The 13,788-nt window shown below is 44.3% G+C and overlaps 1 protein-coding gene across 2 annotated transcripts in view; it reads left to right on the top strand.

The window, feature by feature from the left end:
• TUT7 (terminal uridylyl transferase 7) overlaps positions 1 to 13,788 on the top strand; it is a 3,176,298-nt gene that overhangs the window by 239,135 nt on the left and 2,923,375 nt on the right. The window lies entirely within an intron of this gene.

Raw genomic sequence — 13,788 nt, 5'->3', positions numbered from 1 at the left:
GACTGCCTGTTACAAGCGGACAACAAAAGCAAGCTGACAACAGATTTACAAAGGGTCATTTACTTGCTACAAGCCCTGGGATACACAGTCAATTATCAAAAGTCAAAACTGATGCCATCCCGGACAAGAACTTTCTTGGGCGCGGAATTGGACACAGTAAAACAGATGGCATTCCTAACTGCAGAAAAACAAAAAGAACTCCCTCTTTACTTTTTGGCATTAACAAAGCAGAACAAACTAACAGCAAGAAAAGTTCTGCAGGCCTTGGGCTTCATGGCATCATGCATAATCTTGGTCCCACATGCCAGACTGCATATGAGAAAGTTACAGTGGTACCTAAAGAATCTATGGTCTCAACACAGGCACAGCTTAGAAACAGAAATACCACTAATCCCATGCTTAAAACAGGAGTTCCTATGGTGGGCTCGGGCATGCCAGTCAAACCCAGGCTTACCCTTCCACAACTTTCGAGCAACCCAAACCATCACAACGGATGCCTCAGACCTAGGATGGGGGGCACACATGCTGGACAAATGCGTACAAGGACTGTGGACTCAGGACCAGCTACACCTGCACATAAACCAAAAAGAAATGCTGGCAGTAAAACTGGCAATCCTAAAATTCAGACCATTCCTCAAAGAAGGCCATTTGATGATAAGGACAGACAACACCACAGTCATGTGGTACATCAACAAACAGGGAGGCACTCATTCTTACCCCCTATGCAGAATGACTTTGGACCTTTGGAATCTGGCTCTCAGCTACAACATTCAGTTACAGGCCATCACAAAGAAATGGGGAATGCCACAAATAGATCTATTCGCTTCCCCACAAAATCACCAGCTCAAAAAATTCTGCACAAGGACATTCCACCCACTTGCATGGAAGGTGGACTCTCTATCCTTCAGCTGGAAAGGCCTGACAGCATATGCATTCCCACCTCTTCCCTTGATGCACAAGGTTCTACTGAAAATCAAAGAGGAACGTCCAAGGATAATTCTGATAGCTCCGAACTGGCCAAGACAACACTGGTACCCATTGCTGAGGAGCATGTCTCGGGAGAAAATGTGGTCAATACCCTGATGCCTCTGATGTTAACTCAGAACAACTACAACATCATACATCCAAACCTAAAAACCTTGCAACTGACTGCCTGGAACATCACATAGTAGTAACTAACCCAGACCTTTCACAAAGGGTTAAAGACATTATCCTTGAAGCCCGCAGACCTTCAACAAGAAGGAACTATGCAGGAAAATGGAAAAGGTTCGTCATTTGGAGTACTGAAAGAGGAAAAGATGTGTCGAACATAGATATTGCTAACATTCTGGAGTACTTGGCAGAGCTTCTACATACAGGCCTGTCCTATTCCTCCATCAAGATACATGCATCAGCTATTTCAGCAGAATACAGCTTTGATCCTCCTGTCTTTTCACATCCTCTACTCAGGCAGTTTCTCAGAGGGATCAAGAATGTAAAACCTCCTAGGAAACCACCATTACCAGCATGGGACTTGAATTTTGTACTAGAAAAGTTGACACTCCTCCGTTGAACCAGCAGCAACAGCAGATCTACAACACCTGTTATGGAAAACTGCTTTCCTGCAGGCTATTACTTCAGCAAGGAGGGTTTCGAACTACAGGCCTTAATGGCAGTGCAACCCTTCCTAATCTTCCATCAAGATAGGGTGTCCATGAGAACTAATCCTACATTTATGCCTAAGGTGGTATCCAGAGTGTCTTTAAACCAGGCAATCCACCTACCTACCTTCTTTCCCAATCCACAAAACAGAGGTGAAAGAATAATGCATACCTTGGATGTACACAGACAGTTACGCTACTACCTGGACAGAACCAAAGGTAACAGAAAAACTGACCAGCTCTTTGTAGCCTATGCAACAGGAAGGGAAGGAAAAGCAATTTCCAAACAGACAATCTCCAAATGGATAGGAAATTGCATAAGATTCTGTTACTCCTACCATGGAAAACTAATTCCACAGAACATAAGACCTCATTCTACAAGGGCTACAGCCACTACCACAGCTTTCTTAAGAGGAGTGGCAACCAAGGACATTATTGAGGCGGCTACTTGGACCTCCGTGCATACATTTGCCAAGCATTATAATTTACCTCTATATTCTAGATCCCGAGCAGGGTTTGCCACTGCTGTACTGCAAGGGATCCTGACTACACCATAATTATTATTCCTCCTCCCCTAGTTTGGCTATGGTATTCTACCCATTTGTTATGACTGCAGATGCATCCATGAAGGACATAGTACAGTTTTGTACCTACCATGAATGTAGATGTCCGAACTGGATAGCATCTGCAGTCAGGATTACCCTCCCTCCTTCCCCTCTGCGGTACTCCTAGGGTATTTACCCTCCTAATAGCTAGCTGGGGAGAGTCTCTTATGGTGTATTTGTTTGTATATATGTACATACATGTTTATTTTTGTGTTTGCCTTCTACTATTTTGGAAACATTGGCATTTATCCAAAATTTAGCTTTCCAAGAGGGCAATTGGCATCTGGGGCAAGAAACACTGAGGAAAATGGCGTCGGCTGATGCCTTTATACCCGAAGACCAGCAGAGATGACGTCGGGTGGAGTGCGACATCAGCCGAAGCCGGACCCAGACTTTGGAATCCGGCCGACCGAAGGGCTGCCTGACGACAGGACAACCCATTTGTTATGACTGCAGATGCTATCCAGTTCGGACATCTACATTTATGGTAGGTACAAAACTGTACTTTCTGAAGGCAAGGAGGCCTAGTACTAGAAAATCCTATGCTGAAAAGTGGAAAAGATACTGTTCCTGGAGCCAGACTCAGGGGATGGGCACAACGGTGCCCAGCTTACCGCATATTCTTCAGTACTTAACAGAAATGCTCCACAAAGGCATATCCTTCCCGTCAATTAAAATTCATGCCTCTGCCATTTCTGCACATTATAATACTGAGCCACCCCTCTTCCTTCACCCCCTGCTAAAACAATTCTGTAGAGGGGCCAAAAATTTAAGACCCCTGGAGAGCCCCCACTCCAGCCTAGGACCCTAACTTTGTAGTGGAAAAGCTCACTCTTTCCCCCTTTGAGCCAGCTGCAGCAGCAGAGTTGACATTCCTTTCTTGGAAAACAGCCTTCCTTCTAGCCATCACTTCAGCAAGAAGAGTGTCTGAATTACAGGCCCTCATGGCAGTGGAAACCTTCATTATCTTCCATGCAGACAGAGTTTCCCTCAGGACCAATCTTTCCTTTATGTCCAAGATGGTGTCTAGTGTGGCCCTAAATCAGTCCATTCATTTGCCTACTTTTTTCCCTAAAAAACAAAGGAGAATGAATACTGCACTCTCTGGATGTGCACAGCCAACTTAGATTTTATTTGGACAGGACTAAGCCTCTTAGAAAATCTGAACAGCTGCTAGTTGGCTTTGCTGCAGGGGCAGAGGGGAAGGCCATCTCAAAACAAACCATTTCCAAATGGATAGCCCATTGCATTCATTTCTGCTAAAAGCACCATGGAAAACCTACCCCACAGAGGATAAGATCACATTCCACCAGGGCTGCCTCTACTCACTGCAGCCTTTCTCAGAGGAGTCCCTGCCAGAGACATCCTAGAAGCTGCTACCTGGAGCTCTGTACATACCTTCAGGAAAAACTGATGTAATGGCATCGGCTGCATGTTTTATACCCCTGACTACCTGACGTCATGGAAGAAGAGACAGCATCCGACGCAGGAATCCGAAGACTCTGGTATTCAGGCCTGCTGAGGGCTACCTGCGGGCAGATAACTCAAATGTGATGACTGCAACAGTGAATACACTCGAACATCTACATTTATGGTAAGTGTACACAACTGTACTTTGTGTGGTATCTCAGCAAACAGGAAGGACCAAATCTTTCTTACTTCGCAGACTAGCTCTCCTAGTATGGGATTTTTCCACCTCACAGGGAGTGACCCTGTAGGCAGTCGACATTTCCTCTCTACAGAACTGCCAGACAGACTATCTCAGCAGATCCATCACAAACAACCATGAATGGATGCTTCACAGGGATATCTTACTGGTTCTGGTCCACCGGTGGGTACACTTCAAATAGACCTGATGTTCTTCATGTTTCACTGTTGCAGTCATTACATTTGGGTAATCTGCTGGCAGGTTGCCCTGATTAACAAAGTCTTGGGTCCTGCGTCGGTTGCTGTCCCTTCTTCCATGACATCAGGTCGTCAGGGGTATAAAACATGCAGCTGATGCCATTTTCATCCGTCTTTCTTGCCGAGCAGTGCCAGAAGCAGTTAGCAAGTGCTGGTCGGCCGACTCCTGAAATTTTTATTTTCGAGTTTCAGAACTGAAGTCTTCAACCTAAAGCTAAGTACCCCGTTGGGGAAACTTTTTCTTGCTCCTTACCAATGTCAGTAAAAGTTAATAATTGTATTACTTGTGGGAAGCAAATACCTCATAAGGATTTTCATTTGTACTGTATTCCTTGCCTAGGCCCTGACCACAACGTGCCTTGCTGCCGGGTTTGTGCTAAATTTAACCAACGCACTGTTGAGCGTCAGTATATTTTTGCATCTAAATATTTTGGCTCGAGATTTAACTATCCAGAAATGTCGTTGGTTAGCAATCCGACTACCGGAATACACAAAAAACGCAAGGAAAAAGACAGAGACAGACCGTCGAGGTCCAAAACCGACGACAAAGCTTCTCCTAAGCCAGTCGCCGGTACTCAGTGAGGCGCTCTCGCAGCCCCTGATACCCGCTACTTTTGATTCGCAGGCCTCTACTGAGACCCATTCGGAGTCTGGTATGCCGCGAGACGCTTTAAGTATTGAACCTGTGGATGTCTCTACCTTAGATGGGTCTGGAGCCGCTGAGCAGGCACCGGCTTCTGAGCGTGTTTTCAGGGCTAAAGATTTGTATATTAAACCAACGCCATCTTCAAAACCTAGGCCAAAACCAACTTCTATGTCTAAAAAAACGATGCTTGGGCCATGTGCATAGGCCCTTATGACTAAAAAACAAATGATCAAAATGGCTGAGGATTTAATTACCTTGATCAGGGGTTCTAAGCCCCCTCCTGCTAAGAGGCCTAGGCAAGGCACTGATTATGAATCTTCAGATCAGGTTTCCATTTCTTCTGATTCCTCTTCTGATCAGGAATTTTCTCTTCCACCTTATGAGGACTCTGACACAATAGAATCCATCCCTTCTGCTTCTCCTCCTGAGGATTTTTCTTTTGGAGAAACTTTGCTTACCTTAAGGGAACATTTTCACTGGGAGAGTCAGGATTTTTCAGAATCTAAAAAGAGGCTTAGGGATTTTCTTCTTCCTCAGCATAGGCCTTTGGCTATACATCCTGTTTTAGACATTGTTGATGATGTTTTCTCAGAATCCAGCATGGCTCCTGATTCCCTGCCTCCGACTCCTAGTAAGCCAGACAGATATTACAGGGTTCCTGACTCCCACAAATTCCTTTTTAAAAACCCTACTGCTGACCCTGAAACCATTTCTCAGGGTCGCAAGGGTGTTAAGGCTTCTACTGCTAAAACTCCTACCCCTTCTGATAGAGATTCCAGGGCACTGGTAGATGGGGTAAGAAGGTTTACACGTCTGCAACCTTGGCAATCAAGGCTTTAAACTTCCAGTTTCATATGCTTAAATATCAACAGCATGTTATGGGCTTACTGAAACAGAAAATGATGTTGATTTCTGATCGTGTGGAAAATAGAGATACAGGATTTATTGCATTAAGCAGAACAGGTTGGAAAGCATACTTTGCAATGTGGTTTTGATTCCTTGGAGGCCTCTTGTAGGGCCGCCATTACTGGATCTGTGATTAGAAGGCATGCCTGGCTCAAGGAGCAAAATCTGCCTGATCATGTTAAAGCTAAATTGTTGGATGCCCCTTTGCAGCATGTTTGGTAATAAGGCAGAAGAGGTTTTGAAGAAAATGGAAGACAAAGCTAAATCTATGCAAACTGTAAAAGATTTCTTGCAAGTGCAGCCACCCAGGTTCAGTAGGCACTGGCCTAGTAAAAATTGGTTCCTTCCTGTGTCCAACAGAGCCTCTCGGGGCAAGCCCATGCGCTCAAAAGGCTCCAGATGTCAATCACAGAGTTCTTACAGGTTGAAGCAATGGGGTGCCTCCATCTCCAAATCAAACAAAGCACAACCCTACAGTAAGCAGTCTCAATGACTTTCCTCTACCATCTCCAAGCACTTATCTTTTGGCAGCCCCCTTGGAGGGGGAAACTAGCACTTCATGCTCAAAATTGGCAGTTAATTATCCAGGACAAGTAGGTATTAAACATAGTATCCCAGGGGTAGAGATTTCATTTCCATACTTTGTCAACACCAAACGGATGGCCGGATCTGCCACAAAACCAGTGGGCAGAGACCCAGAAACAAGTCATGTCCCTCATGTATATGGGGGCTATTCAACCAGTATCAGAAAAGGAAAAAGGACAATGTTTTTATTCAAGACTTTTTCTGGTACCCAGAAAAGACAATTCATGGCATCCAATACTGGACTTATCGACTCTGAACATGTTCCTGGACATTCCAAAACTCAAAATGCTGACTTTACAACAGCTACTGCCGATGCTAGGCAAGAATGCTTGGTTAGTAACTCTAGACTTAAAAGAGGCATACCTGCATATCCCAATAAGGATTATGCATTACCAATTCTCTGCACTGCCCTTTGGCTTATCTACTGCGCCTAGGGTCTTTACAAAGTGCCTGACACCAGTAATTGTATTCTGCAGACAAAGAAACATTCAAATTTATCCTTATCTGGACGATTGTCTCATTCAAGCAGAAGACAAGGACACTCTTCTTCAACATCTGGCATTTGTAAAAAGGCTTCTAGCATGCCTAGGGTACACCATAAACGAAAAGAAATCATAACTGGTACCCTCTCAAATAATTACATTCCTGGGTGCAAGCTTGAATACAACTGCCCAGATGGCTTACCTCACACCAGACAAACAAAGGCAACTGACAACATACTTCAAACAAATGGCAACAAAAACCCAGTTATCTGCAAGACAAATTCTGCAGGCTTTGAGGTTCATGGCATCCTGCATCCTACTAATTCCTTATGCGAGACTGCATATGAGGAAACTTCAATGGTACCTAAAAAGTTTATGGAGTCAACTTTGTCACAGCCTGGAAACAATGATTCCTCTCATTCCCTGCCTACAACAGGAGTTTCTTTGGTGGGCAGACACATGTCACCAAAACAAGGGACTGTCATTCACTCTACCCCCTGCCACCCAAACCCTAACTACAGATGCATCAGACTATGCTTGGGGGGCCCACCTGGCAGGGAGATGCATTCAGGGTAAATGGTGCCCAAACCAAATGCATCTGCATATAAACCAGAAAGAAATGCTAGCTGTTCAGAATGCTCTGACAGCGTTCAAGGACTTACTTCATCCAGGACAACTACTGATAAAGACGGACAACACCACAGTTATGTGGTACATAAACAAGCAGGGGGGTACACATTCCTACCCCCTTTGCAGACTACCCATGGCCTTGTGGAACACGGCCTTGACTTACCAAATACATCTTCAAGCTCAGTTCCTGCCAGGAAAGCAAAATACTCTGGCAGACGACCTAAGCAGAAATCTTATGGACCCGCACGAATGGAAACTAGATACACAAATCTTCAGCATGTTGGCACAGAAATGGGGGAGCCCAGACATAGATCTATTTGCATCTCCCCAAAATTATCAATTGGACAAATTCTGCACAAGAACTCATCACAAAAAAGCATGGAAAGTGGATGTTCTATCCTTTAGCTGGAAAATCCTGTCAGTCTATGCTTTTCCCCCTCTGCCTGTACTCTCCAAGGTCTTACTAAAAGTCAGACAGGAAAAACAAAAAATGATCCAAATTGCTCCGGACTGGCCTCGCCAGCACTGGTACCCGCTTCTAAGGAATGTGTCACACCTTCCTCCATGGTACTTGCCTCAGATACCTCATCTACTGTCTCAGCAGAACTCTCAAATTCTGCACACTCAACTCCAAACTCTGAATCTTGCAGCATGGCTAATCAACTAATTATTCAAACCACACCTCTCAGTAAATCTGTGATGGATGTCATTTTGTGAGCCAGAAGGCCTAGTACTAGAAAATCTTATGCTGATAAATGGAAGAGATGCTGTGCTTGGAACCAAGCACAAGGAATAGACACAGCAAAGCCCAATATTCCTCAGATTTTACAATACTTAACTGAGATGCTTGACAAGGGCCTATCTTTATCTTCAATAAAAATACATGCCTCTGCCATCTCGGCTCATTACAACACAGAGCCTCCCCTCCTTTCTCATCCACTGCTTAAACAGTATCTTAGAGGGGCCAAAAATTTAAGGCCTCCCGGGAGAGCACCAACTCCTGCATGGGACCTCAATTTTGTACTGGAAAAACTCACCCTGCCTCCTTTTGAACCAGCAGCTACTGCGGATATAAAATTTCTATCTTGGAAAACAGCTTTTCTTTTGGCAGTCACTTCAGCAAGAAGGGTTTCAGAACTACAGGCTCTCATGGCAGTGGAGCCTTTCATTATATTTTACCCAGAGTAGCCCTCAGGACCAATCCTTCTTTTATGCCTAAGGTGGTATCCAGTGTGGCCCTTAACCAGACCATTCACCTGCCAACATTTTACCCAAATCCGCAGAATAAGGGGGAGCGGATTCTGCATTCATTGAACGTACACAGATCACTAAAATTCTACTTAAACATGACCAAATCTCTAAGAAAGTCTGAGCAACTACTGGTAGCATTTGCTGCAGGATCGGAGGGGAAGGCTACATCAAAGCAGACTATTTCCAAATGGATAAGCCACTGCATTCGTTTCTGCTATTTGCACCATGGTAAACCTGTGCCCAGGGAGATCAGATCACATTCCACCAGGGCTGCCTCTACTTCAGCAGCTTTTCTCAAAGGGGTCCCAACAAAGACATTCTAGAAGCTGCTACTTGGGGCTCTGTTCATACCTTCACAAAGCATTATCATTTACCTCTCTTCTCCAAATCCAGGGCAGGCTTTGCTACTGCAGTCCTGCAGGGCCTTATAGCTGCTCCTAATGCTGTTTAGTTCCATCTTCCCATCCGTAGCTTTGGGATTCTACCCAAATGTAATGACTGCAGCAGTGAAACATGAAGAACATAGTACAGTTGTGTACACTTACCATAAATGTAGATGTTCGAGTGTATTCACTGTTGCAGTCCAGGTTACCCACCTGCCATCCCCCATTCTATACCTTTTCTTTCCTTCACTATACTCAAAAACCTTTGTGGTGTATTTGCTTTTAGTTGAAGGTAAAGTTTATGTTTCTAAAAGTGCATTTATATATTTACAGTTTATTTATGTATATATATTTACTCCCCATTTGGGGGGCACCTGACATCTGGGGCAAGAAAAACTAAATAAAATGGCGGCTGCATGTTTTATACCCCTGATGACCTGACATCATGGAAGAGGAGACAGCAGCCGATGCAGGACCCAAAACTTTGTTATTCAGGCCGACTGAGGGCAACCTGCCAGCAGATTACCCAAATGTAATGACTGCAACAGTGAATACACTCGAACATCTACATTTATGGTAAGTGTACACAACTGTACTTTACCGTCTCTCAGCAAACCTGTGATGGATGCCATTTTGGCGGCTAGAAGGCATAGTACTAGAAAATCATATGCTGATAAATGGAAAAGATTCTGTGCCTGGAACCAGGCACAAGGAATAAGCACAGCAATGCCCAATATTCCTCAGATTCTGCAATATTTAACTGAGGTGCTTCATAAGGGCCTATCCTTCTCTTCCATAAAAATCCATGCCACTGCCATTTCAGCTCATTACAACACAGCGCCTCCTCTCTTTTCTCATCCCCTGCTAAAACAGTATCTCAAAGGGGCCGAAACTTTAAGACCTCCCAGGAGAGCACGAACCCCGGCATAGGATTTCAATTTTGTGTTGGAAAAACTCACCCTACCTCCTTTTGAGCCAGCTGCTACTGCAGACATAAAATTTCTCTCTTGGAAGACAGCTTTTCTTTTAGCAGTCACTTCTGCTAGAAGGATTTCAGAACTACAGGCTCTCATGGCAGTGGAGCCTTTCATTATTTTCTACCCGGACAGGGTGTCGCTCAGGACCAATCCATCCTTCATGCCTAAAGTGGTATCTAGTGTGGCTCTTAATCAGACCATTCATCTGCCAACTTTTTTCCCAAATCCACAGAACAAGGGTGAGCAGATTCTGCATTCATTGGATGTACACAGACAACTAAGATTCTACTTAAAGAAAATCTGAGCCACTACTGGTGGCATTTGCTGCAGGGCCAGAGGGAAAGGCTATTTCAAAGCAGACTATTTCAGAATAGATAAGCCATTGCATTCGTTTCTGCTACATGCATCATGGTAAACCTGTCCCCAAGGGGATCAGATCCCATTCCACCAGGGCTGCATCTACTCCTGCAGCCTTTCTCAGAGGGGTTCCTACCAGAGACATTCTAGAAGCTGCTACCTGGAGCTCAGTTCATACGTTCACCAAATATTACCATTTACCTCTCCTCTAAATCCAGAGCAGGCTTTGTCACTGTTGTCCTGCAGGGCCTCTGCTCCTAATGCTGTATAATTCCATCCTCCCAACCATAGCTTTGAGATTCTACCCAAATGTAATGACTGCAACAGTGAAACACGAAGAACATAGTGCAGTTGTGTACACTTACCATAAATGTAGATGTTCGAGTGTATTCACTGTTGCAGTCCTGGTTACCCACCTGTCAGTCCCCTACTTTTCTCTTTTTATACCTCTTCTTTCTTTTACTATGCTCAAAAGCCTTTTTGTTGTATTTGCTTTTATTTGGAGGTATAGTTTTTGTGTTTTAAATTACATGCATATATTAATTTTTATAGATATATATATATATATATATATATATATATATATATATATATAAATATATATATATATATATATATATATCTATACACATATATATATCTATATATATATCTATATATATATCTATATATATATATATATATATATATATGTATATATATATATGTATATATATATATATGTATATATATATATGTATATATATATATATTGCTCCCCATTTGGGGGGGGGGGCACCTGACATCTGGGGCAAGAAAAACTGATGAAAATGGCGTCGGCTGCATGTTTTATACCCCTGACAACCTGACGTCATGGAAGAAGGGACAGCAGCCGACGCAGGACCCAAGACTTTGTTAATCAGGCCGACTGAGGGCAACCTGCCAGCAGATTACCCAAATGTAATGACTGCAACAGTAAATACACTCGAACATCTACATTTATGGTAAGTGTACACAACTGTACTTTTTCCTCCTCCATCCACAGGCAACTTCCTGGATTCTGCACCAGGATACCACATCCTCAGGCACTGGCAGCAGATGCCCTTCTCACACTCTTGGAAGGGGAACTCTGTCTCTGCACCCACCCACCCCCCTTCCCACTCGTCCAGAAGGTCCTGCTGAAAATCCAGCAGGACAGACCAAAAATCTTGTTGGTGACTCTCTACTGGCCAAGACAGCATTGGTTCCCCTTACTCCTACAACTATCCAGGTGCAATCACAACAAGTTAATCCTCAGAGTGGACCTTCTCACACAGTGCAAGGGATCCCCAAAACACCCACAGTGACAGTTACTGCACCTCATCCTGTGGTTGATAGGATTCTGATTCCCTTCAGACACCTTGACAATGAGGATGTACTCAGTCTTGCAGGAGGCCAGGAATCCAAATACAAGAAACTCTTCCCTTTCATAGTGGAAGAAATTTACTATATGGTGTTACAAAAGATAGTTGGACCTGCTTGCAAGCAAGACTCCCCTTGTTCTGTCTTACCTGTGTGAGTTACTGCAGATAGGACTGTCCTATTCCTCCATTAGAGCCCACTTGTTTGCTATTTTTGCATGCCTTCCTCTGGACCCCCCAAAAGGGTTCTTCACCTGAGGCCCCCCAGGAAACCATCTCCACCCCAATGGGACCTTAACTATGTTTTGGAAAAGTTCATGCTTCTTCCATTTCAGCTAGCAGACAAAGCTTCCCTAAAATATACTGTACATAGAAAACAGTACTACTTGTGGCCTTGACTTCAGCCAGAAAACAATCAGAGCTGCAAGCCCTCATGACCATTCCACCTTTCCTAGTTTTTCACAATGACAGGGTTACCCTTAGCAATAACCCCTCATTCATGCCCAAGGTGGTGAATGAACTGTCCCTGAATCAAGCCATCCACCTACCTACTTTCTTCCTTAACCCATAGGGGGACAGTGAGAGAGTATTTCACTCCCTGGATGTTCACAGACCACTCAGGTTTTATCTGCATAAAACCAAGCCCATCAGACATGCTGATCAACTCTGTCTCCTTCCACCCCAGAGCCCTAGGGAAAGCAGTAACCAAACAAACCGTCTCTACGTGGATTTCCAAAGCCATCACCTTCTGCCAGAAATACCATGGAAAATCCCTGCAAGGTACCATTAATGCACACTCCACCAGGACTGTGGCGTCCTCAGGAGCTTTCTTCAGGGGTCTGGATACCTCTATCATTCTTGAAGCAGCCACTTGGTCATCAGTGCACACCTCCACCAAACATTACAAGTTAGACCACATTTCCAGCACCAGAGCAGGTTTTGCCAGAGCTGTCCTACACAGATTCCTGGAGACTGCCTCTAGACCACCACCCCCTCCTTCACAGTGAGCTGTGGCACTCACCTATATGTTGAATACTGCAACATGGGAATAGAAGGACATAGAAAAGGTGTGTAAAATCTTACCTTAACCATAGATGTCCTTCTCTTCCATGTTGCAGTATTCCTTTTCACCCTCCTTCCCTTCTGTTAGGTTGCATTTCCCTTTCTGGGTGACACAGGACTGGCATTGCCCTTACTGGGACTGGTTCCCACTGGGGCTTACAGTTCTGAGGGCTGGTGCGTGCAGATGTCACTTTTATGGCCCATGCTCCTTGAGACATGTTTCTCAAATTGACAAGCATTTATTTTCCTATCTCAGCTGGAAACTTGCTTTTGGTGTCCTCCAGTCCTTCACTTGTGATCAAGGAAGAAAAGTGTGATGGGCCACTACTGTGGGCCAGCAATCAAGGAGACCCGATCCTCACCACTGACTTTGGTGAGGGACTGTCACTACGAGCAAAGATGGATTCACACAGTATTTTCAGATGCAGTTGCCAGCACCAAGCACAGTTTCCCTTAAGAGCACATAGGGAGCACACTCCAGACCTGGGGCAGGACTCTCTCTCTCCAGGCCCACAAAAAGCTCCACACTGACCACTTTGGAGCTCTGTGTCCCTGTTTCCAGTAGCTGAGACCTGCACTTGGATATTGAGTTACACACACAGACACATAACACACGTACACGTACACACATACACATACACATACACACACATTAACTAGCTGTGCCCCTTTCTGCCCAGACTCTGAGCTAATTGTGCTGCCACCAGTCAGCTACCTTAAAGCTTTTACAAAGGGTACCCAGTTGTACTGTGTAAAATTAATACTAATGTAAATGATAGGGTGTGACCAAAGCAGTAAGGCTTTCAGGAGTGGCCACAATGTCACTAAAACAAGCATAAATGCTTTCAGAATGTTAAAAGTATTGTCTAATCTACCAGCCACAATGAAGGGTATTGAGAAATTTAATGCTGAATAGTAAAACAGAAAACAGGAGAATACTGAATGCAATAAACAGAGTTTCAACCACAGCAGTATAAGAA

This window comes from Protopterus annectens, chromosome 2.part2, assembly GCF_019279795.1.
Source record: "Protopterus annectens isolate FY-2018-M chromosome 2.part2, PAN1.0, whole genome shotgun sequence".
In the NCBI taxonomy this organism is placed as follows: domain Eukaryota; kingdom Metazoa; phylum Chordata; order Ceratodontiformes; family Protopteridae; genus Protopterus; species Protopterus annectens.
This window is presented reverse-complemented; position numbering and strand designations above follow the sequence as displayed.